Here is a 23,923-nt window from a genome sequence, read left to right as displayed (position 1 = left end):
TTCAAGTTGGACAGCATTATTTCATTCATTTTTAAATTTATTTTTAATTGAAGTGTAATTGAATTACAGTGTTGTGTTAATTACTGCTGTACAGCAAAGTGACACAGTTATATTGGGTTGGCCAAAAAAGTTCGTTCGGTTAATGAATATGTTGTTCAGTAAAGTTCTTGGTGAAAACGAAAAATGTGTCTTTTATTTTTACTTAAAACTGAACGAACTTTTTTGGCCAACCCCCCCAATACGTATATATTCTTTTTTATATTCTTTTCCTTTATGGTTTGTCACAAGATATTAAATATAGTTCACTGTGCTATACAGTAGGAGCTTGTTGTTTATCCATTCTATATATACCAGTTTGCATCTGCTAACCCCAAACTCCCAATCCATCCCTCTCCTACTTCCCTCCCCCTTGGCAACCACCAATCTATTCTCTATGTCCCTGATCCTGTTTCTCTTTCATAGATAGGTTCATGCGTATCATATTTTAGATTCCACATATAAGTGATATCATGTGGTATTTGTCTTTCTCTTTCTGACTTCACTTGGTATGATAATCTCTAGTTGCATCCATGGTGCTGCAAATGGCATTATTTTGTTCTTTTTTATGGCTGAGAAATATTCCATTGTATATATGTACCACATCTTCTTTATCCATTCATCTGTCGATGGACATTTAGGTTGTTTCCATGTCTTGGCTATTGTGAGTAGTGCTGCTATGAACATAGGGTGCATGTATCTTTTTGAATTATGGTTTTGTCTGGATATATGCCCAGGAGTGGGGTTACTGGATCATATGGTAATTCCATTTTTAGTTTTCCGAGGAACCTCCATACTGTTTTCCACACTGACTGCACCAATTTACATTCCCACCAACAGTGCAGGAAGGTTCCCTTTTCTCCACACCCTCTCCAGCATTTGTTATTTGTAGACATTTTAATGATGGCCATTCTGACCAGCGTGAGGTGGTATCTCATTGTAGTTTTGATTTGCATTTCTCTAATAATTAGTGATGTTGAGCACCTTTTCGTGTGCCTATCGACCATCTGTACTTCTTCTTTGGAGAAATGTCTCTTTAGGTCTTCTGGACAGCGTTATTTTATAAGATTTGTAAGAATAAAAGTCACACCATGGCAATTTTTTAGAGTTTTATGCCCACTGAATAAGGACATTATCTCTGTCTCATGTACCATGAAGCTCTTGTTGCAGTTTATTTGATAGCTTTTAATCCTATATGGAAATTGAGAATAATCAGTTGTTACTTTACTCGAAATGAATAGCTTTCTGCCCACTTGCATGAAGCTGGGCTTATTTGAAAATGGCAGGCTGGTCCTATCCATATTCTGAGAACCTTTAGGGATTTTTCAAAATTATTAGCACAGTTATGTCTATTATGAGTGATCCTTGCCCACATGGGTCCTGGTTCCTCTACTCTCCATTGTCATTTCCATGAAGGTGCAACTGGTAAGTATTTTTAATCTATTTATGGCTGTGCATGAGAAATACAAAAGCTGGACGCTTTACCCTCCTTCAGGGAGCTTGCCGTCTATTAAACAGAGAGAAGTGAAGGCATCGTATTCCTTGTCGTAAAATCTTTGAGGTGAGAATGAACAACGCAGGTATGACGGGTAATCAGGAAAGCTAGAGTCTCGTACCAGTTTTGCCACTAAATTGGCGTTCTTGGAAAACACCTTAATTTCTCCCAGTCTCAGTTTCTCATCTGTTAAAATGAGGAGTTTGGACTGGGTGGACTTGAAGGTCTTTCCTGTTCCTGCTCCCAAGCCTGTGGGGAAGTGGCAAGTCAAGTGGTAGAGTGATGGATGGGAAGGATCGGTTGACCAGGTGCAGGAGGCTAGACTGTGGCAGGAAGCCTGCTTCTCTCACAAAGGTTTTTAAAATACGTTGATCTTGTTCCTTTGTCTTTATAAGGTGACTCAGTATTTGCATTACTAATTGCCTGCTTTCAAGGTTAATGGACATTTCTGTTTAAAATGGTCCTAAAAGCATTTCAGAATTGGGGAAGGGCTTGGCTGGTCATGTGCAAGCCCCGCTGCAGTTGATCCAGGCCTGTGCCCTGTGTTCACAGTTACGGCTCCGCGTTGGCCCTCTTCCCTCCACTCACAATGTGAAGTTAAAGGGAAAGATCACCAAGGAGTCTGGCTGATTCCTTAGGCTGAGCCTCGCAGAACGGGGTAGCGGCGCAAAGTGTGACGGCCTGTCTGGTCCTTAGCTCTGTAGGTCTGTGGTTGGTCACATTTTCAGGAGACAACATATTTTACGATATTTAAGGCATGCAGGGTTCCCCAAGAACCTTCTACAGTAGCGTTCCCTAAGACCCTTTCTTCCCGTCTTCCTTTGGCAATATCAGAAATAGATGTTCCCTTAAGAGCTCACGTTTATTGAACCCTTACTCTTTGCCATGCACTATAAAGTGCTTCATGTGCGTCACCTCATGAATTCTTACAACAGTCTAATGAATTATGTATTGTCTTTTCTCTTTTCTTTAGTTGTGTATTGTTATTATGTCCATCTTATATGTGAGAAAACAGGTTCAGAGAGTTTATGCTGGGTGGCATAGTGAAAGTGCATAGCAAGGTCAAATCCAGTTCTTCTATGTGTAAACCTATTTTTTTTTTTTTTTTTTGCGGTACACGGGCCTCTCACTGCTGTGGCCCCTCGCGCTGTGGAACACAGGCTCCGGACGCGCGGGCCCAGTGGTCATGGCTCACGGGCCCAGCCGCTCCGCGGCATGCGGGATCTTCCTGGACCGGGGCACGAACCCGTGTCCCCTGCATCAGCAGGTGGACTCTCAACCGCTGCGCCACCAGGGAAGCCCCTGTAAACCTATTTTTTATAGTTTGTTTTGTTTTGTTTTTGCCGCTGCCCCAACGTGACTTCTTTCTCTAGCAAAGATCTGTAGGGGAGCAAAATTTGCCACTATAAACTGACTCTTTGGCTGTGTTTTACTTTGAGCTGAAAAGACTTGGGAAGAACCCTTGACTTTCCCCCAAACTGCCTAAAGAATGTAGATAGAGGACCTGTTCCAGGAAGGGGAGCTGTCACCCTAGATCAACTAGAGTATGAACCAGGTGTGGAGAGAGGGAGGAACCTAGTAAAGTATGTTAAGAATCCTCTCTGTGTCCCATGGTCTCTGCAAGGCCCAGCAAATGTTTGCTTTTCCACCTCCATGTCAATCGCCTTCCTTCCCTTTGAGGTCCCAAACCACTAACCGCAACACCCTCTTTTGTCTCTAGCAGAAGATGGTGTTTAACGTGAGGGTTTTAGCCATTTTGGTGAGTTGCTCAGTGTTTCCGGGTCTCTCGCATGTACATATGTTATTAAACTTCTGTGTGGTTTCCTCCTGTTAATCTGCCTCATGTCAATTTAATTCTTAGACCAGCCAGAAGAACCTAGAAGTGCTGAGGGAAATCTCTTCCTCCCCGACAGCTCTAACCCTGTCGTACTTACGGATGATAACCCACCTTCTTACGTCTGCCTTGCACTCTGAAATTTAAATATCCTGATCTAACTTGTTCTAACCTTGTTACACCACTAACTCAGTTGGCTTATTGTCCACTAAACGTTCCTGGACTTGTTTTTTTTCTCTGCTTCGTACAGACTGATTCAGCCTCTTGGTACTCAGAAGCACTTGTTCCTGTTACTTTACGATTTCGTCCTACAGTCATTCCGAATTCTGGTGGGTGAGCTGAGCTGAGTTCTGATTGCTCCCTTAGGTGCTGAAACATCAGAGTGGCCTAAGGAATCCTTGGGCTTTGTGGCCTTCCCCAGCCTTCCCAGGAGCTGGCTCTGGGCACGGCAGCTCCTCTCCTGGCCAAGCTAGCTGGCAGTGGAGACACGGAGCACGTACCTGCGGTGCAGTCTGGCTTCTGTGCCCGGGAAGATGAGATGGCTTGGTGTCCATCTGGACTCACTGATCACCTCCTGGGAGGACAAAACCTGAATTAGATTGTCACGGCTGAACAGAAAAGGGCATTTGTGTATTCTGAGGCTTGGCGGTTAGAGAAGCACTTGCCAGCATTTTGCTGAGTTACGTCTTCCCACTCCATGGCTAACATTATTTTTAGCCTCATTTCTTCTGATTACTCAATTGTCTTGAACAACTTTGTGAGAAAAAAATGATGTCTCTGCCAGACAATCGTAGAGGAATTTCTTGCTGGAGCTGTGCTGATCTAGAAATATTTTATGTTCCTGTTGTCACCAAATCTCTATGACCTCTTGGGTTTGGGAAGGGCAGGTGTCACAGTAATGGAATTAACTGAGGGATGATAGTTTGTTCTGGAGATAGCTCATCCCCGTTTAGTGTTTAATTTGGTAGAGAGGAACTTCTGCAGATGCACTGAAGTGGACCTGCTGCTATAGAAGCAGCTACTGGCTCATTGCCATAGAAACGGAGGTGGTCCTTAGGAGCATATAAATAAGTAAACTACTCACCTTTCCTTTGCTTTAATGTTTTCCACTTTCTCTAAGGAGTTGAAGACATAGATGGCAACGGAATTAAAACTTGCCCCCCTCTGTTTCTATCCCCACGAAAGTCTCATGGTGAGGTGGAAATTACCTATTGTGCTCAGAAGCTGAGACAGGGTTTGAAGAGCCCCATTTGGAACACACCATTCAAATAAGGGACCAGAGCATGGAGAGAGCCAAGGCCAGAGAGGGCTTATCCACCGCGCGCTTGTCAGTGAGGTGACGTGCTGGGGCTAGGTTACTGGAGCCCTTTGGGGAATCGGAAATGGATTCAAATAAGGAAACACAGGCCAGAGAGGAGTGGGAGAAAAACAGAACCACATTTGGCAGGGTCCTGGATGCTCAGTTCCTTCTGTTTGGAAAGGAGAGAGGATGCTGAACACATTTTTGATTGGAGGACAAGTGTGTCCTGAAATTTTCTTGAGGACTAAAGATTTGTGAGTTTCATCACTTTATCCAGAAGATTCAGGTCCGCTTTGGGATTAGTTGGAATGACAGACGTCACAAATGCAGCAAAAATTAACACAACATTGTAAATCATCTATACTTCCGGGAAAAAACGCAGTTAGGAATACGATACAGAGCGCCGATTTCCCCAGCCCTCCCCGCTTTGTGTGTGTGTATCAGTAACAGCTCAGATCCCATCCGTTCTTACTTCCTCCCCACTCAGTTAAGACCACAGCCCCCCACAAACTCATTATCTTCTGGTGTGGCGTGTGCAGCCCTCGGGAGGGTGTGTCGCAGGTTCACAAATGGTTCTGGTACTGGATTTGCTGGGAATGGCTGCCATTTTCTGCGGGTTTCCTGGTTTTTCTCCACGGTAGCACTGTCATTTCCGGCTGCTTTCATTGAGTTCCGTGGCATCTGCCTTGCACCTCGGCCTCTTTGCAACCCCACTCCCTGTGGATATGCTGGTTTCCCACTAAGCACCTGCCTCGAGTGCACTGGGGCCTTCCGGATGCCAAAGCTTCAGCATGGTCAGTGGTGGGGTTTCTGGTGAAAGGTCTCATCTCCTGTTCCGTTACAGGCCATTACCAAAGCCACAGGCATGCTCGTGACGTAATTTCTAATAATTTTTTTTTTTTTTTTTCCCGGTACGCGGGCCTCTCACTGCTGTGGCCTCTCCCGTTGCGGAGCACAGGCTCCGGACGCACAGGCTCAGCGGCCATGGCTCACGGGCCCAGCCGCTCTGTGGCATGTGGGATCCTCCCGGACCGGGGCACAAACCCGCGTTCCCTGCATCGGCAGGCGGACTCTCAACCACTGCGCCACCAGGGAAGCCCTCTTCTAAGTTTTTAATGAAACAGTTTTTCAGCGTTTACTTACGTCTCCACTTTCCTCATTCCTTGAGGACCCACAGGTCAGGCTGGGGCGAGGGTAAGCAACAGCCATTACGGCGGCTTCCAAACTGCTCCTCCCACCCTGTGGCTCCAGCCTTGTGAGTGGATAGAATTTATTTGGTTCCTCCTTTTCTTAAGATAAGTTCTCCCCCAGCCGGCTCCTTCATTTCTCGTGAAAATAGACTTCTTTATTTTTTCTACGTAGAATGAAATTCATTTATTCTAAGCACATAATTAAATGACTTTAGTAAATGTAGAGTTACACATCCATTACCACAATTCAGTCTTAATATTTTCATCAGCCCCAAAATGTTTTCTTGATACAGTTTTCTTTTTTAAAAATTTTTATTGGAGTATAGTTGATTTACAGTGTTGTGTTAGTTTCAGGTGTACAGCAAAGTGCATCAGCTATACATATACCCACTCTTTTTTAGATTCTTTTCCCATATAGGTCATTACAGAGTTTTGAGAAGAGTTCCCTGTGCTATACAGCAGGTCCTTATTAGCTATCTATTTTAGAGATAGTAGTGTGTACATGTCAATCCCAATCTCCCAATTTATTCCTCCCTCCCTTTCCCCCTTGGTAACCGTAAGTTTGTTTTCTACATTTGTGACTCTATTTCTGTTCTGTAAATAAGTTCATTTGTACCATTTTTTTATTTTAGATTCCACATATAAGCGGTGTCACATGATACTTGTCTTTCTCTGTCTTACTTCGCTCAGTATGACAATCTCTAGGTTCATCCATGTTGCTGCAAATGACATTAGTTCGAAACTGGATGGGCGGGCTCTGCAGACGTCTATTTTCATTCATGCATAAAAGACGAAAATAGTCTTCTGCAGAGCCCACCCCTCCAGTTTCCAAGACATGCCCGAACACTGAAAAGTCCATTGCTGGCTCACGCTGGAACAGGACCTTCACGGGTCCCAGGCCAAGCGCTGCCCTTTAGGAAGTGGGAGACTCTGCCCTCAGTGGTGGTCGGCAGCGGAGGCTTATTGAAAAGAGCCCCGGACGCAGAGTCAGAATGCGTGCTCCAGTCCCACCTCGGACACCCACCCACTTCACGGCCTTGGGGCACGTCCCTTAGTATCTCAGAGCTTCAGTTGCCTCATCTTCACATTTGAGTGAAAAATTCCTACCTCACAAGGCTGTTGAGAAAACGGAAAAGTTTATAGAGAGTGGTGTTCTCTCTGCACTGTCATTCTTTTCTGTCGCTATTATGTTGCTGACCGGTGCTGAAATTAGTAAGGACCACGCGGGGGGCTCCCCTGAGCACCTTCTCCTTTGGCTGATACGGGGCCTGGACTCTGACCCCCATGTTCTTCAGGCCTCGTGTTCTGTCTGTGGGGTGGAGCTCCGACCTCCTCACCCCTGCTCTGAGGGCAGCCCCGGCCTTGCTCTGCCTTTTCATTCCTGGCCCCGCTCTCTGGCTCCTTACTGCAACCTCAGTCTTGCCCAAACCAAACTAACTGCCCAGCTTAGGCCCTGCTTTCAGCCCTGGCTTGGGTCCTAATAATGGTGCTGATTTCACTTTAACATCTTCAACAACAGGAGCGTGTGCCTTCTCTGGACCCAAGGTTCCTGCTCCATGTTGTATAAAATCACTGCCCACTGATGCTGCCCACTGCCCTGCCACTATTCCGCCTGCCAGAAATAGAACAGAAAAGAAATGATTCTCCACAGAGCATTCATGGGAGGTGACTATTATAAAATGCAGTTACTCCCAAAGTTATGGAAAACGTGAAGAGAGACCTCAGGGGGCCCGCTGGTGCTGTCTTTAACTGTCCATATCTATTTGCATCTCGCGAAAGGGGCAATAAAAACATTTTCTTCTGCGTCACGTGGATGTATGATTAGGGAACAGTATAAAAAAATAAGTTTTTTCTTTCCTTTTTAAGTGAAATGTATTTATTCAAGGAAAGCAGAGATAATGAGCTCAAAGAGAGACGTTACAGATCAGAAGGGCTCAGGGAATGAGTGGGCCGGGGAAGACTGAGGAGTGCGGAGGAGAGGACACAGAAAGAGGCGCTGAGGCTACGGACGCAGGTCCCTGCAGGGATACTGCCCGAGGGACCGAAGGCCCTGCAGGCCGAAGCTTACAGAGGTTTACTGCAGAGGAACCCTGTCTGTGATGGACAGGCAGGTGGAGGCTGGGAGAGCTGAGGACAGACTCACACCTGGACCAGGTAGTGCTTTGCACCCCACAGTTCCATAGGAGTTCAGAAGTTTGAAAGCTGGGCGGACATCTCGAAGGAGGAGGTGTCCCCAGCTGATACATCAAGTATCAGGTGTCGCATCAGGTGCTATGCAAAGAGAGAGATGACGGTGTGTTTCTGCTTTAAGCTCATGCCAAGCTAGCTGACATGAAACTGTGCTTCTGATTTGCCTCACCTCTGTGGTCACGGGGCCTCTCCACATTTCAATGAACGCCAGTTGCGTAAAATCACTGCAGGGCATCAGAAGCTCTGTGGCCTGAAGAGGGAAGGAGCAATGCAGGACGAGCGAACGACTGCCCCTCCCACACCCAGCCTCCCGGCCGCCACCGGGATCTGATCCCCCTCCCCAGTTGTACTTCTGGGCGATGGTGATAGCAAGTGACTATCATTCGAGACCAGTGGTGATGGGGAAAGCTGAAAGGCATCTGATTTCAACAGATTGTTTTCAAAGTATCATTTCTATTTATTTAATTTTTATTTTATATTGGAGTATAGTTGGTTAACAATCTCGTGTTAGTTTCAAGTGTACAGGAAAGTGATTCGGTTACACATATACATGTATCTATTCTTTTTCCAATTAGGTTGTTACAGAGCATTGAGCAGTAGGTTCTTGTTGGTTGTCTATTTTAAATCTAGTGTGTATATGTCAATCCCAAACTCCCAGTCTGTCCCTTTCCCCCGCTCCCCACCCCCGCAACCATAAGTTTGTTCTCTAAGTCTGTGAGTCTGTTTCTGTTTTGTAAATAAGTTCATTTGTATTTTTTAGATTCTGCATGTAAGTGATGTCATTTGATATTTGTCTTTCTCTGTCTGCCTCACTTAGCAGGATAATCTCCAGGTCCACCCATGTTGCTGCAAATGGGATTATTTTATTCTTTTTTTATGGCTGAGTCATATTCCATTGTATATATGTACGACATTTTCTTTATCCGTTCGTCTGTTGATGGACATTTAGGTTGCTTCCATGTCTTGGCTATTGTAAACAGCACTGCAGTGAACATTGGGGTCCATGTATCCTTTCGAACCGTGCTTTTCTCCAGATATATGCCCAGGAGTGGGATTGCTGGATGATAGGTAGTTCTATTTTTAGTTTTTTGAGGAACCTCCGTACTGTTCTCCGTAGTGGCTGTATCCATTTACATTCCCACCAGCAGTGCAAGAGGGTTCCCTTTTCTCCACACCCTCTCCAGCATTTACTGTTTGTAGATTTTCTGATGATGGCCATTCTGACCGGTGTGAGGTGATACCTCATTGTAGTTTTGATTTGCATTTCTCTAACGATTAGTGATGTTGAGCATCCTTTCATGTGTATTGTTTTTTTTAAAAAACAACGGCAGCTAACATTTATTGAGCACTTACTTCTTGTACTCATTGCTTTGCCAAGTTCTAATGCATAGCCCGATCATTTCATCTTTCCAACAGTCCTTGTACAAGGAAAAGGGACCATTATTATCACCTTTGCAACTGAGGAAACTCAGGCTCATAGTGGTCAGGCAATATTCAGAGCCACTAACAAGCTGACCTTGGACTGACACTTAGGTCTAACAGCAAGGTGTTTACCACCAAAATATTCTTCTTCATTTTAGGGTGTCTTGGGGTTTGAAAAGGACTGGCCCAGGGGACACAAGGAAGCAGGGCACCCTTTATCCTCCTCCAGCTACTTTCAACCTCAGCCATCTTCTAAAACCTCTTGAAGGAATATGAAGACACACACACTTAGCTTAATAGTAACATCCTTTTGCAGTTATTGCCACTTAAGATCTCCACTCGTGACAGGAAGCCATTACTGCACCGTTGTCAGTGGTTTATCGTCGTGCGGCCCTGGCATGCATCCTGTGGAGGCAGTTGCTGAATGTAAGAGTTTATAACCTTCGGCGTGCAAGGCTATGGAGAAAACACTATTTGACTGTTTTAAAAACATTCTCTCTTGCTTAATGAGGTTTTTAAGTGTGTGTAGAAAAAAAAAAATTAAGACTGTTTAAGAAGGCATTGGCAAGAAGCTCCAGGGGTTTAGGTGGGGCTGACTTGCAAGGTGGAGATGAGCCATTAATCAGTTGGTCAGCAAATTAAGTGAGTTTGACATTCGCAGTTTTATTGCTCTATCACCAGTGCCGTCTTCCACTTGCTCGGAGGTAGCGAGTACAGAAGGCCTGATGCTCAGGGCCAAGGATGGCCTTCCTTGGAGAAAAGGGAAAAATAGGCTCTCCCGGCTGCAAAGAGAGTTCCAGCGGAGTCCTCAGAGTTCAAAGGGAGATGCCTGGGATGAGACCGTTAATACCTTCCCTCAAATAAACAACCTCTGTGGCTGGGAGTGGGACTTAACTCCCAGGGGGAGCATCAATGCAGAGAAATGAAAGGCTCCTCAAAGAAGGGAAACCAAAGTTTATATAAGAGGCACATGAAATAGTGTCCCCAGTGGACACCAGGTGATTTCTGGATCTAAAGAACTGGAGTACCTTCTGGAAACCACTCAAGTTTCCCATCCTTTGGTGACCTCATTTTTAGAATGAAGGTATTGGGGTAGATGACCTCCGATGCCCCCTTCAGTGCGAAACTTCTATGGTGCTAGCGCATTCTTGGCAAGAGTTGAGTGTATTGATAAGATCATTAGACCTAGATTTTTTAAATTGTTATCTTTCTATAATTAGTATATAATGGTTATAATCAATCAGTAGAAATGAGAGAAATATGGTTTTTTATTAGTTACATTTGCTGAGAAAGTTGTGTCTGCAGTCAGCATTCTGCTGAAAGGCTATGGTGGCCTCTCGAGACTTCCCTCGTGTTGTAGTGGCTAAGATTTTGCGCTCCCAATGCAGGGGGCCCAGGTTCAATTCCTGTTCAGGAAACAAGATCCCACAGGCCACAACTAAGATCCCGCACGCTGCAACTAAAGATCCTGCACGGGGCAACAAATATCCCGTGTGCCGCAGCTAAGACCCTGCGCAGCCAAATACATAAATAAGTAAATACATAAATAAATATTTTTTAAAAAGGCTATGGTGGCCTCTCTGATGTTCTGAAAGTCTAGTTCTGTCCCCTAAACTCAACATCTTTTCTTAGGATTAAAGCGGAAAGTTTCATCACATACCATCTCCCTTCCTCTCACGTTCCCTGACTTTAGGAGGAATGTTGTATCTTTCCACCTCTCCCACCGGAGCATCTGTCCAGCCGCCACAGTGATGGAACCTGATACGTTTTCCTTCTCTCCGCCAGCCTTGGCTCTGAGATGTCAGGATATTGGTACGAAAGGGACTTTAAGATTCAAGGAGCCCCCATGGGCTTAGGTTCAGAGAGGCCTGGGGCTCCTAGGAAGACCCTTCCTGGTGTATCTGAGATAAATGGGTGTTTGCAGGCTGGCCTGAGACTGCAATCACCACCTATTACATTGGCTCAGTGAGAGAATGCTTTTGGGTTTCTAAGTGATAACTTTTTGGAGTTAATTTCTGGAAGGTGGTGCATTTGTATCTTGGGGACTGAGCAGTCTAGTTAGTGAGATAAAAATGTGCGACCTGACAAAGAGATTGTCATACTGAATGAAGGAAGTCAGACAGAGAAAGGCAAACATCATATGATATCACTTATATGCGGAATCTAAAAAAGAGTGATGCAAATGAACTTATTTACAAAACAAAAACAGAGCCACAGGCATAAAAAACAAACCTACGGTTACCAAAGGGGAAAGGGTGGGGGGGAGGGATAAACTGGCAGTTTGGAATTAGCAGATACACACTATTATATATAAAATAGATAAACGAGGACTTACTGTATAGCACAGGGAACTATATTCAATATCTTGTAATAACCTATGATGGAAAAGAATCTGAATATGCAAACGCATATATATGGAATCTTAAAAAGAAAGAAAAAGGTACTGATGAACCTAGTTGCAGGGCAGGAATAGAGGTAGACATGGAGAATGGACTTGAGGACATGGGGCGGGAGGGCGAAGCTGGGGCGAAGTGAGGGTAGCATTGACATATACACTACTGAATGTAAAATAGTTGGCTGGTGGGAAGCAGCCGCATAGCACAGGGAGATCAGCTCGGTGCTTTGTGACCGCCTAGAGGGGTGGGATAGGGAGGGTGGGCGGGAGGCTCGAGAGGCAGGGGATATGGGGACACGGGTATGCACATGGCTGATTCGCTTCGTTGTACAACAGAAACTAACATGTTATTGTGAAGCAATTATACCCCAATAAAGATCTATTAAAAAAAGGAGAAAATATATGTATATATATATATATATATGTATGAATATATGTATGTCTATGTATAACTGAATCACTTTGCTGTACACCTGAAACTAACACAACATTGTAAATCGACTATACTTCAATTAAAAAAAAAAAGGTGAGCTCTTTATTCTTAGAAATGTAGGTTACACGTTTATGCTAATTGTTCACCTTCCCTTTTCTCTTCCATATCTGGAGTGAATAAAAGGCGGTTTGACACCTTATTTACCAAAGGGTGCTCCCACTGGCCTAAACTGTGTCTTCCAGGGTGCTGATGAGTCTGTTAACGTGCACTGGAGTTAGTTATAGGCCTTAGGAGAGAATAATAGGATACGGGAAATCCTTAGATAACTTGCAAACGTTCTGAAAGCTCATGTTTCCTGCTCTTTTCCCCCAGGAGATCTTTTTCTAGTTGAGCTGGTCGTTATTTGTGTGTCGGTTCACTGGTAGTCCCCAGCCTTTGGCAGAGGTGCTCATAAGCTTGCAGAGTGGGAGGGACTGGGGGGAGAATCAGTGGTTCTAAGTTAAACTTCGAGGAAAGGACGTCTGAAATAGATGCCCAGCCCTAGCATCTGAAGGGTTCTTTTCTAAGGGCATTCCCAGCAGCAAAGACCCATCTTATCTGCCGTTACCTCCCTCTCTCCCGGACTGAACAGAATCGAATCTTCATCTTTTCTTACGGTACACGTGAGATAAGCAATGAATAACCGAAGACATCCGGAATTCAACTGAAATTCCTCTTTAATACAGGGGCTTCTCAAAAACTTAAGAAAGTTTTCAAATAATATTGAGTGGATACTTTTCCAGGCCTAGGTTAAGCCTCACCCTCTGTTTCATCCAGTTACTTGTTATGCCTATTTTATAGGTCTTAAGAATAAAAAACCTCTTAGATGAGCCGGAACTGGGGGAGGTAGAGGATGGACATAAAGCAGCAGGAAGAGCTGCCGATCAAAGGTTCCTCGGAGGAGGTGGATCACTGTAACATTCTCTGTTCTCCTTTGAAGCCTGCATTTGTTGTCTCTCTTTTGTGGAGAGTCTCAAACTGGGAGGACTAAGCGCCCTTGAATAGACCCTTTCCCCCGCTGCCTCTGCAGCCCCTGCCGCTCGCGGTGGCAGCTTGCGCCCGCTGCGCAGCTGCGTGGACCAAGAAAGGGAGTGGGCAACAGGCACAGCGGCCAAACAAGCTGTGTCAGTTTCCCTCCCGTCCCCTTTGAGTTAGCAAAAGAGCTATTTCTAAACTTACATGGTTCACCTGGGCTTGTATTCAGCGCTTTTCTCTTTCTTTCTTTCTTTTTCAACCCTGATACTTGTGGGCAAAATCTGCTGTGTTCTTGGTTCATATTCCTTTCTTTGGCCCTAACCTCTGGTGACTCACAGCTACAGGCCAATCGCAGGCCTGCACTCCTGAGCGTGCAAGTGTGTCCATCAGGACCAGGGACTACCCTGGCTGACATTTCCCATAATTCAGAGGAGCACAGTTCTTGAAAAGCAAGTATATTCAGCTATGTATGGGGTGCTCTTTGGGAGACCAGTACCTAAAGTAGGACAGAATGAGATTAGCATGTTTAAGGCATCAGTGCGACCTGTGTGGTCCCAACAAAATTAAACACAGTTGGGAATATGGGAAATTTAGTTCATTTGTATATTAACAGTTACTGGGTGGACTGTTGTTGACATGTGAATCAGATGAAGCTAAACATTAATTTGGTTTTAGATTCAGTTTCTTCCTCTAGTCTTGGAATGTTGGCTGAAGAGCTGTGGACGATCACAGCAGCAGGAGAAACTAAAATCCACCTGCTTAGTTTAGTTGAGGCATTCTAACTGAAAAAAACGGGCAAAGGCAAAAACGCTCATGCTTTGCTGGGGAGACCAGGCAGCAGTTATATTTTCCCTGGTGGCACAAAATTAGCATAAGATTGGAGGATTCAGAATATTTGATTCATGATCTAGTTCTGCTGATGACTCTGCGGCCTTGGCAAGTCATTTAAACTCCTTTGTGCTTTACTTTATTATAATAAATATGGGAAATTCAAATGAAACCATGATGTAGCTCAGTGTATTTGCTCCTCGAATCCTAGATCCACATTTTAGCTCTGCCACTTAGTAGGTATTTGATGTTGGACTGATGAACCTTTTGAGCCACAGTTTGCTCATCTATGGCAGGCAGATAGTGGTAAGAATAGCTATGCCCCAGGATTGACGTGGTTAAGAGAGAATGCATTTGGAGTGCTGAACACAGCGCTAGCTTATGGTACGTGCTTACTAAGTATTATTATCGGCATGGTTGTTGTTATTATTATATCATTTTTATTACATAGAGATATAGTGGAAGATTAGGGTAGCTTCTTAGGGTGGCGGCTTTAGTGGGATTTTCACCAGTGGGAAATTGCAAGCATATGAAACAAGTTGGAGAGAAATATGAGGGTGGGAAAGGTGGGAGTACAGAGGCAGACAGGTGTCCAGGGGCATGAGCCATGGGGGGCTTCTGGTGTGAGGCCACACTGGGAACAGACATTGGAGCAAAAGTGTGAGTGATGTGGCTGCCATATGCGTAGTTCACACTTTCTTCTGTGCGTGATGTGAAAGGTTTAAACTTTTTGAGGAGAGGAGTGACATGATGACACATATGCTTTAGGATGATAACTCTTACACATTGTGCAGATGGGGTTAGAACAAAGATGGATGCCTGGAGACCAGCTAGGGACTGATTTTAATAGAAAAACTGAGACGTAAATGAGGACTTCAAGAAGTTAGAGGCAAGAAGAGGGGAAAGAGAAAGGACATTTAGACATAAGTTATTACTGAACGAATGATAGGGATTCTTTTTGCTTTTCCTTTTGAATGAAACTATTAGGAGTGAAAATATTTCACAAACATTTAAAGACAAGGTCAGTGATAAAGGACAGAAAAGCAACATTTAGGGAGGTGTGTCAGTTTGCTGTTGTTGGGTTAAAAGCCACTATCCAAACATAGTGGCTTGAAACAGCAACCATTTCTTCTTTCTCATGAGCCTAGGAGTGAACTGGGCAGGTCTTCTGGTCTCAGCTGGACTCAGGCCTGCATCTGTGGTAGGCTTTGGGTTGCGTTGGCCTCTCTGAACGTGTTGGCCGAGTTCCCTCATGTGTGAATGTTGGCTGGCTATAGGCTGGTCTAGGATGACCTCAGTCGGGACAGCTGGGCTCTTCACCATGTGGTCTCTCATCCTCCATCAGGCTAGACCAGGCTTATTCTCAAATCATGGCAGGCTCCCAAGAGAGAAAGCAAAAGTGTGCAAAGCCCCTTGAGGCCTAAACTTGAAACTCGCACGGTGACACTTCTCCCTCATCATATTGGCCAAAGTGAGTCATTAGGCAAGTTCATTTCAAAGGGTGAAGAAGTAGACTATACCTGTCGATGGGAGGAACTTCAGAGGAGGCCATCAATGGCAGCCATTAGTACGTTCAGTCCACCATTGATACATGGAGACAACTTGAATTGAGCTATTGTGTTCACATAACGAATCTTTATTAAGCACTTACTATATTCTAGTCACTACTGCAGGCCTCCCCTTCCTTCAGGAAGCTTCCTACTGAGCTAGGACACAGCGAGATATGTTCTGTATTAGTTACACAAATTCTGAAGACATTGAACCCTCAGGCTCAGCACTTCCTGGTTCTTTTTTTTAAATATATATATATATTTTATTAATTTTTATTGGAGTATGGTTGCTTTACAATGTTGTGTTAGCCTCCACTGAGCATCTCCTGGTTCTTGAGCTAATCTACACCAAGTCTGGCCAGCAGGTTCTAGAGCTCTGCTGCTTGGAGTGGACTTCTTTGTTTATTTAGAATAAATTTATTTCACTTCTTTTCTCAGATCATTTGCTTCATGACAAAGAAACATATTTTGTCCTGTGAAAGAGCCCAAAGGCCTTCATCAGTCTTGCCGGGTATTCACAGACCTCCGTCAGCCACCTTTGTTCTTCTGCCCCAGATTTTTGTGCCTAGATCATAGTGTCTTTACTGTCATAGTGTTTTAGCCTTTGAAATATTTCTCTGTTAATACCCACCTAACTCTGCCTATTGCTTGGAACAAAGGGCTGCATTTTCCCCTACTGCCTATCTGTGGTTTTCTAAAAATCCACTCATGTTAGTATTTCTCTTGTCTTATATTTTGGGCATCAACAGAACGTCCATAGCTCGTTACATAGGGAATCCTGTTGCTTATAAGCCAAAAGTAGGTATTGTGTATGGCATCACTAACGTACTCCCTTCTTCATCCCTAGTGCACGAGTCCTTCTGTTTTTTCAGTGTCCTGCTCCTTTGATTATTGGGGTGGGAGAAGGATGAGCTGACCTGGAGGAGACCTGAATGAATTTTCAGTGAAGACATTGAGTAAAGTGAAGCTTTATCTATTTTTTTTTTTTGGTAGCCAATCATAAACTTGTTGAATCTTTCTATTATTTAAATGTGACATTGAGAATACAAAATGGAGTTTTTTATACTCATCGTATTTAAAAAATTTCCCACTCAGTCTTTGAAAAATTTGATTTCTTTTGGGAATGATGGAAGGCTTGTGTCAAGTCATTGGTTCTCTCTAAATGTGGGAGAGCTCCGGGGGCTCACACAGTCAACGCCTCTTTCTATGAAGAGCAGGAAAAGACCTATTTTTCCCATCTCCACAGAGTAAAGGATGGACTCCTTCCATATCTCTGCCTTCTGAGTTCCTGGCCTGCTGCTGAGCTGCAGCTCTGAGCGTTAGGGGGGAGTTAAAGTGAAAGCAGGAGTGCGATGGGGTCTAGAGCAAAGAGCCTCCCGAGCTGGACTCACCAAACTGAAAGCTAGCTGGAGGATGACGTACAAAGTGGAACTCTAAAGTGGTGAGAGTTCTTTGCTCAGATCTGTAAGAAATGAGCCTCATCATGTTATTGTCAAAAAGGGAGCCACGTTGAATCATCAGTTTTGAAACCGGAATGGCTGGGAGAGGATACGGAATTCTTTCTGTATGTTATTGTGTCCTCAACTCAAAGACAAAAATGATATCTGACAATCTGACAAATTCATCCCTTGAGAGAAGGAGAAATATAGTACTATTCTTAACCTCCATGGTAAAGATCATCTGGATATAGAAGAGGAACCTTCGCTCTCAAGCTGCTTAGAAATGTTGACAGTCACAGAAGCCTAGTGTCTGGCTGCTACCACGAGAGTGAGAGTGTGTGTGCGTGTGCGTGTGCGTGTGTGTGTGTGTGGAACAGCCCCTTCCCTTCCTTTCCCCTGTGTTGCCAGCATAGGCAGGAGAGCTGAAAACGATTCCTTTTTCTCTGTAGCCTGTTTCCTTCCCTCAACAGGCCTACTGACTGACCTGTGCTTTCTAGTTATGGAAAAGTGAAGCCTATTTCATCAACTCAGGTAAATTCTGATCCTGTTCTACATTCAACCTCACTAGCTCAAGGTCAGCACGTAACCCTGTTGACGTCATTGATCTACAGACACGGAAGAGCTAAGGTTTGATTCTAGTAATAACACACGTCCTCTGTGATGGGGGTATATGTATGTGTAATGACCTCACGTTACAGTGTCAGAAAGAGCTGACTCAGCTTGTGCACATTTCAGTGCATAAATACCATCTTAGCGTAGCCTCAGAAGGAGCCCTAAAGGTCATTCGGTTCAGCAGCTCACTCAGAGCGGGAATCCCCGAGAGGGAGGTGGCCCTGAGACTCTTTCTGGTGGAATATTTCTGGTGGCAGGGACCTTACCTGGATGGCCAAGGGAGTCTATTGCGTTCAGCCTGTGAAAGGCTTTCTTTATATTGAGACAACGTCTGCCATGCTGTACCTGCCATTTGGAGGGCCATATTCTACCCTCTGGAATTATTTCTAACCTTTTCCCACATGACTGCCTTCAGGTACATCAGCACAATACTCGGGCAGCCGCCGAGTCTCCTCCTTCACACCAAGCAGCCTAAATTTCCTCAGCGGGTTTCCACATTCAGTGATTTTCAGATATTTCACGCCGGACATTTGATCAAGGTACCAGTGATCAGTTTATCACCGTGTTCCGTTCACTGTTGACTACAATTAAATGATCACATCCCTTGTTTGGTATGATGCCCTTCTATTAAAATACCTTACGATTGCATTAGCTGCCCAGGCACCCTGGTTACCCAAGTTTACAGTGATCTGAGACCCAAAGTAAGGCAAGCCTTCCCCACGCTCCATCTGTGCAGCTGGTTTTAAATGTAACCCAGTTCGTATTGTTTGTTTAGGTGGATCTCATCTTTCCGGCCTGCCCGTGTATTTTTGACATTGGATTCTTCCCTCTGTCCCCTCAGCATCCTTTCCATTTTCTTGTCTTGTGTGTAGTTTGTAAATTTGCCGAACTATTCTGCCCCACTTTGTTGATAAAAACGCTGAATAAAACAGGATTCTATCCTTTGGTTGTCCCCCAGAGACCTCCCTTTAGCTGGTTTCTCCACCTTTTCTGTCCACCAGGATTTCATAAGGGTCTTTGTTGAGTGTCCTGCTGAAATATTTGGCCACGTCTGTGATCAGAACGTATTCCTTCTTGAGAAGAATAAAATATAGTACATACTATGTGAACCAAATTGCTTCTCTTTTTTTTTTTCTCCTTTTTTTTCAGGCTTCATAGATCATGCCACTTACATATGCCAAAGCATCTTGTATGTTTCTTGGCAAAACCCACTCTTAAAATACCTTTTCTGAGTCCCCAAAAATCTATTTTTCTCTATAAATAATATCGTACAACCTGGTTCTGCAAATACTTTTGGCCCTAGATTATTTCAGACTCTTGCCTTCTGACTTTCTCCTCCATTATCATTTCTCCTGCCACAAAGCTTTGTAAACGTTCGCCCTCTGTTAACAATTTCACGCTCAATAGAGCTGGGTTCTTTAGATTCCCTTCCCACCATTCTGCATACATCCCTTAATTCCCAGCTTTTCAGTCATTAATATTCCCGGTTCTCCTGGCATCTGCAGGGTTGTTTTTAAAGGAGTTTTGGGAAACATGGTGCCTCTGCTGTTTGTTGTGGTCGAAGTGAAGTCGTGGCTGGGGATGGACGTGCAACCTGCTCAAAGGCCGCATAAATAACATCCCGTAATATTTGGGAGGGTATATCAAGGTGAATGCTTTTCTCTGGCTGATCCTTCATGAAATACTGGCTAGAATTCAGGCGTAGAGATAAAAGTTGCTTACATAAATGAGGAGACTGGTTTAAAAAAATAGTTCAGTGGCGAATAAGGATTCAGACACCAGGTAAATTAAAAATGTACGTCTCACTGTGTCTGTACTTGGGCTGTACTTGGCTGAATTCACTTTGTGTTATGTTTGGTCTGTTTCGGCCAGGATGGACACCATGTCATTAGTTATTAAAGATATGGGACTGTTCTAGGTCATTATTTCTCCACCCAAAAAAAGGACAGAGGCTGGACAACAGGTTCCTAGAGAGAGAAGTTTATAGATGTGGCTACTACCCCCGTTCTTTTGGATGTTGAATAAAAAGTTGGAATATGGAGAGCAGTATTGGGAGATGACATAGCAGCATAATGCTGGTGATAACAATAGCTAACATTGGTTGAAATCTTATTATGTTCCAGGAATAGTGCCTTCTCACTGAATTCTCACAACAGTCTTATGAGGTGTGTACCATTATTATCACTTTTTTGGCCGATGAGAAATTGAGGCACAGATAGAATATTTACCCAAGACTGAGCAGCTGAGAACTGGTGGATCTGTAAGTAGCTGAGTTAGACAGTCTGGCTGTCCAGCCAGCAGCCACTAGCCCCATGAGGCAATCAGCACTTTCCATGTGGAATTGAGATGTGTTGTAAACACAAAATACATACCGGGAATTGAAGACTTTGTATAAAGGAAAGAATGTGAATTACCCCATTAATAATTTCTATATTGATTACACATTAAAATAATATTCTGGATGCATTGAGTTAAATAATATATACAAATTAAGTTCACCTGTTTCTCGTTACTTATTTTACTGTGTCTGCTAGACAGTTTCAGATTACCTAGGTAGCTCACCATTGTACTTCTGTTGGATAATGCTGTTCTAGAGCTTAACTCCCAAGGACTGCTGTTTAGCAACAAACAAATAAACAAACACACCTGAGTTTTGGTAATGTCCGTAAAGTTAAAAAGGAATGAAGAGAGTTACAGAGCAGAGCAGTTTGGTTAGTTGAGTTGGGTTCTGTAAGGAAAGGAGGCTGCTGGTAATGTATGTTATACCTGGACTCTGGAAAGGCCCCAGAGTCGATTTGGGGTAACATTGAAGGAATTGATTTCTCCCTAAAATATTTGATCAAGAGTAAATTGGTGGCTTCCCTGGTGGCACAGTGGTTGAGAGTCCGCCTGCCGATGCAGGGGACGCGGGTTCGTGCCCCGGTCCGGGAAGATCCCACATGCCGCGGAGCGGCTGGGCCCGTGAGCCATGGCTACTGGGCCTGTGCATCCGGAGCCTGTGCTCCGCAACGGGAGAGCCCACAACAGTGAGAGGCCCGTGTACCGCAGGAAAAAAAAAAAAAGAGTAAATTGGTTTCCCAGAGACCAAAAAATCCCAGGGCACTGGTCTTAATCACTGGCCAAAATCCAAACCAAAAGTGAACAGTCAAGTTAAGGGCAGGATGACCAAAATAGTGGGTTCCAGTTGATTTTACAAACAGGGAGGACTGGGGAGACTATTTTCAGCAGATAAAATGGGATCGAGTAAGATTGTTTCTGATGAGTGGCCAGGGTTCAGCTGGTGAGCGCTAGTGCGGTTGTACATCATTAAACTGTAGAACCACTTCTACACCAGTCGGTAAAGAGCAGCTGCTCTGAAGCCTGTGAGTGCACCTGGTCCCTCCTCCAGGCTCTCCCACAGGTCAGCGGAAAGGGCTGATGCCTGGTAGAGCAGGGGCCCAGGACCCCACTCCATCTCTGAGGCCACCTTCAGTTATGATTGGCTGGCGAAGGTGTCAGTTGCTAAATATTTTGAATATTATTCATGCTTAAGGGAAACTGTAACCTGTAACTTCTCTATAATTTCGTATAATTTGCACCATCATGTGTTATAATATGACTAGAGAAAGTTGTATTCTCCAGAATACCTTTTAGAGAGACTGATCTATATTTTTCAGAATAAACAACTTGAAAAATCTGCCTGGGGTAGAAGCTGAGTTTGAGGGACTTCAGAGTGGGAGAAACTGTTCTGCTTGATCTATGAACAACTACATGAGTAAGATATAAATAAAAACATATATATATGTATTTTATATGTATACTATGTACATAATTATATATATAAATCTATATGTAATTTCCCAGAATAGGAGGACGATAGAGGTAGAGAGTGGGTCACAAGGGTGTGGACCAGCCGTGGATAATGGTACTGGCCCGCTCCAGCAGCAATGTGGCCCTTCCCTAGGTCTACCCAGATCTTATGTGAAATTACTAAGCTCACAAGGTGGATGAAACAAGTGGATTTTTTTCCCTTTATGTAGATGCAGTTAAGGCTGGACTCAAATTTCCGCTGGTCTGGCTGGAACAACGGTGGACAAGCAGGGTGGATGTGGGAACTCGAGACAGACTGAGAGAGAGTCAGCCACAGGAGCTGTACGAAGTCCAGGAAAGATTCTTGAGTGTGCTAGCCTGAGAGCTGATACGATAATCTTGAGTGTGCTGTAGCCTGAGAGCTGATACGATAAGACTGCCCCAGAGTCGGGAGGCACCACCTGACCTGCGGGCTCTAAGCACATACTTCGCACCTTAAATATCCGTCGCATATCTTCTGAATGTCAGTGTCCTTTGAGGAAGGAGAACAAGGGAGAAAGGCTAACGAATGATGAGGCTTTGGAGGAGAAATCGTTCCGGGTTCCGGTGATGGGAAGGCACCAAATGATGTCGCATCTTCTCTCCTTTCGGGGCCTTTTATCCCAGCCGCTGTGGGTCTCGCAGCTGCTGTTTTCTTGTTTTGCTGACGGCTAGGGGGTGTTGCACAGTACCTCAGGCAGTGGAGATGCGGACTTGGTTTAACTCTTTCTTCTGCCGCCTTTCCTTTCCCAGCTGACATGTCTATCCTGCACTTTCCTGGCACAGGTGAGGTGGGCTGAAATTGATGTGGAAAAGATGAGGTCCAGAGGAGGCTGGAAGCTCTTGAGTGGTCAGGATGTAGACAAGCGTTTGGCTAAGTGATCACTCTTGAGCAGAAGGAGTGTCCTTAAGCAAGTTGATGAGAAGACGCTTTTGGCTCCAATTCCCTCCTATTCTTGGCCTCAGTTTTAACTCTGTTTTCTCTGTGTTGACCTTCTGTTCCTGGCACCAAAAGGGGGCATTCCAAAGGTGACTTGGGCTGAAATATCCACATCCAGAAGCTGTTTTGACTCAGGTTCTTCTTTTTTTGCTTCCAGGTCAGGTCAGAGATGAGGCCACCAGGTTAATGGAATGGGGCTCAGGATTACCTTGCCTTTGAGAACGGTGCACCTTTGGGACTCCCATTAGCGTGCCCTTGCTCTCTCCTTCCACGCTTACCCTCCCCTCCACATCAGTGTACATTTTGCAGCACAAGCTATAGAGCTAAAGCCGTATTTGTTCAAGTGCAGAGGCTGGGGGATGAAAAGAAACAAACTATATGTAAATTTTATCTTATTTTATTTATTTACTTTTTAAATTAATTTTGTGGTTTTTTTTTTTTTTTGGCGGTACGCGGGCCTCTCACCGTTGTGGCCTCTCCCGTTGCGGAGCACAGGCTCCGGACGCGCAGGCTCAGCGGCCATGGCTCACGGGCCCAGCCGCTCCGCAGCATGTGGGATCTTCCAGGACCAGGGCACGAACCCGTGTCCCGTGCATCGGCAGGCGGTCCCTCAACCCCTGCGCCACCAGGGAAGCCCTTAAATTAATTTTTACTGGAGTCTAGTTGATTTACAATCTTGTGTTAGTTTCAGGTGTACAGCAAAGTGAAACAGTTATACATATACAGATACCCACTCCTTTTTAGATTCTTTTCCCATATAGGCCATTACAGAGTATTGAGTAGAGTTCCCTGTGCTGTACAGTAGGTCCTTAGTTATCTATCTTATATGTATGTGTCAATCCCAATTTCCCAATTTATCCCTTCCCCCTATATGTAAATTTTAATTGGGGGGCTTATTTCTCATCTCCTTCCTTTCCTTGCCTGCCTTTGGTAATCGTGTTGCTCTCACTGTCTTTTTCTCTTTATTTTGCTCCCTATTCCTCTTTCTGTCTTAATGTTTTCAACTTATTCTCTTGGCTCTCTTCTAATCCATTCCTGCTCCAAACTCCCCCCCACCCAAACTTTCCTTAGTATTAATTTAGTTTATTTTTGTTCTTTCCCAATAATATGACAAGAAATGAACTAGCACATGTGCACTGTAGCATAAGATCATTTCAATTTGTTCCCCTCTCAGTAATTTTGAAGCAGTTCCCATTTTCTACCTTTTTAAGTCCAAACTCTGCAACCAAAATTCCCATTTTTCCCACTTGTAAAATGGGAATATGATTTGATGTGAAGAAAAATATGTGTGGCTCATACACATAAAAAACTTTTAACCTCACCATAATGAAACATACGAAAATTAAAAAAGGAATGACATTTTTCACCTACCAAATTGGCAAAATTTTAAAAAATAGACGAACTATGGATATAGTGA

At 44.3% G+C, this 23,923-nt stretch overlaps 1 protein-coding gene across 1 annotated transcript in view; it reads left to right on the top strand.

Moving 5' to 3' along the window:
* Positions 1–23,923, top strand: part of GRIN2B (glutamate ionotropic receptor NMDA type subunit 2B) — a 409,891-nt gene that overhangs the window by 184,082 nt on the left and 201,886 nt on the right. The gene's annotated exons all lie outside the window — the stretch shown is intronic.

The sequence above is a fragment of the Delphinus delphis genome, chromosome 11, assembly GCF_949987515.2.
Source record: "Delphinus delphis chromosome 11, mDelDel1.2, whole genome shotgun sequence".
In the NCBI taxonomy this organism is placed as follows: domain Eukaryota; kingdom Metazoa; phylum Chordata; class Mammalia; order Artiodactyla; family Delphinidae; genus Delphinus; species Delphinus delphis.
This window is presented reverse-complemented; position numbering and strand designations above follow the sequence as displayed.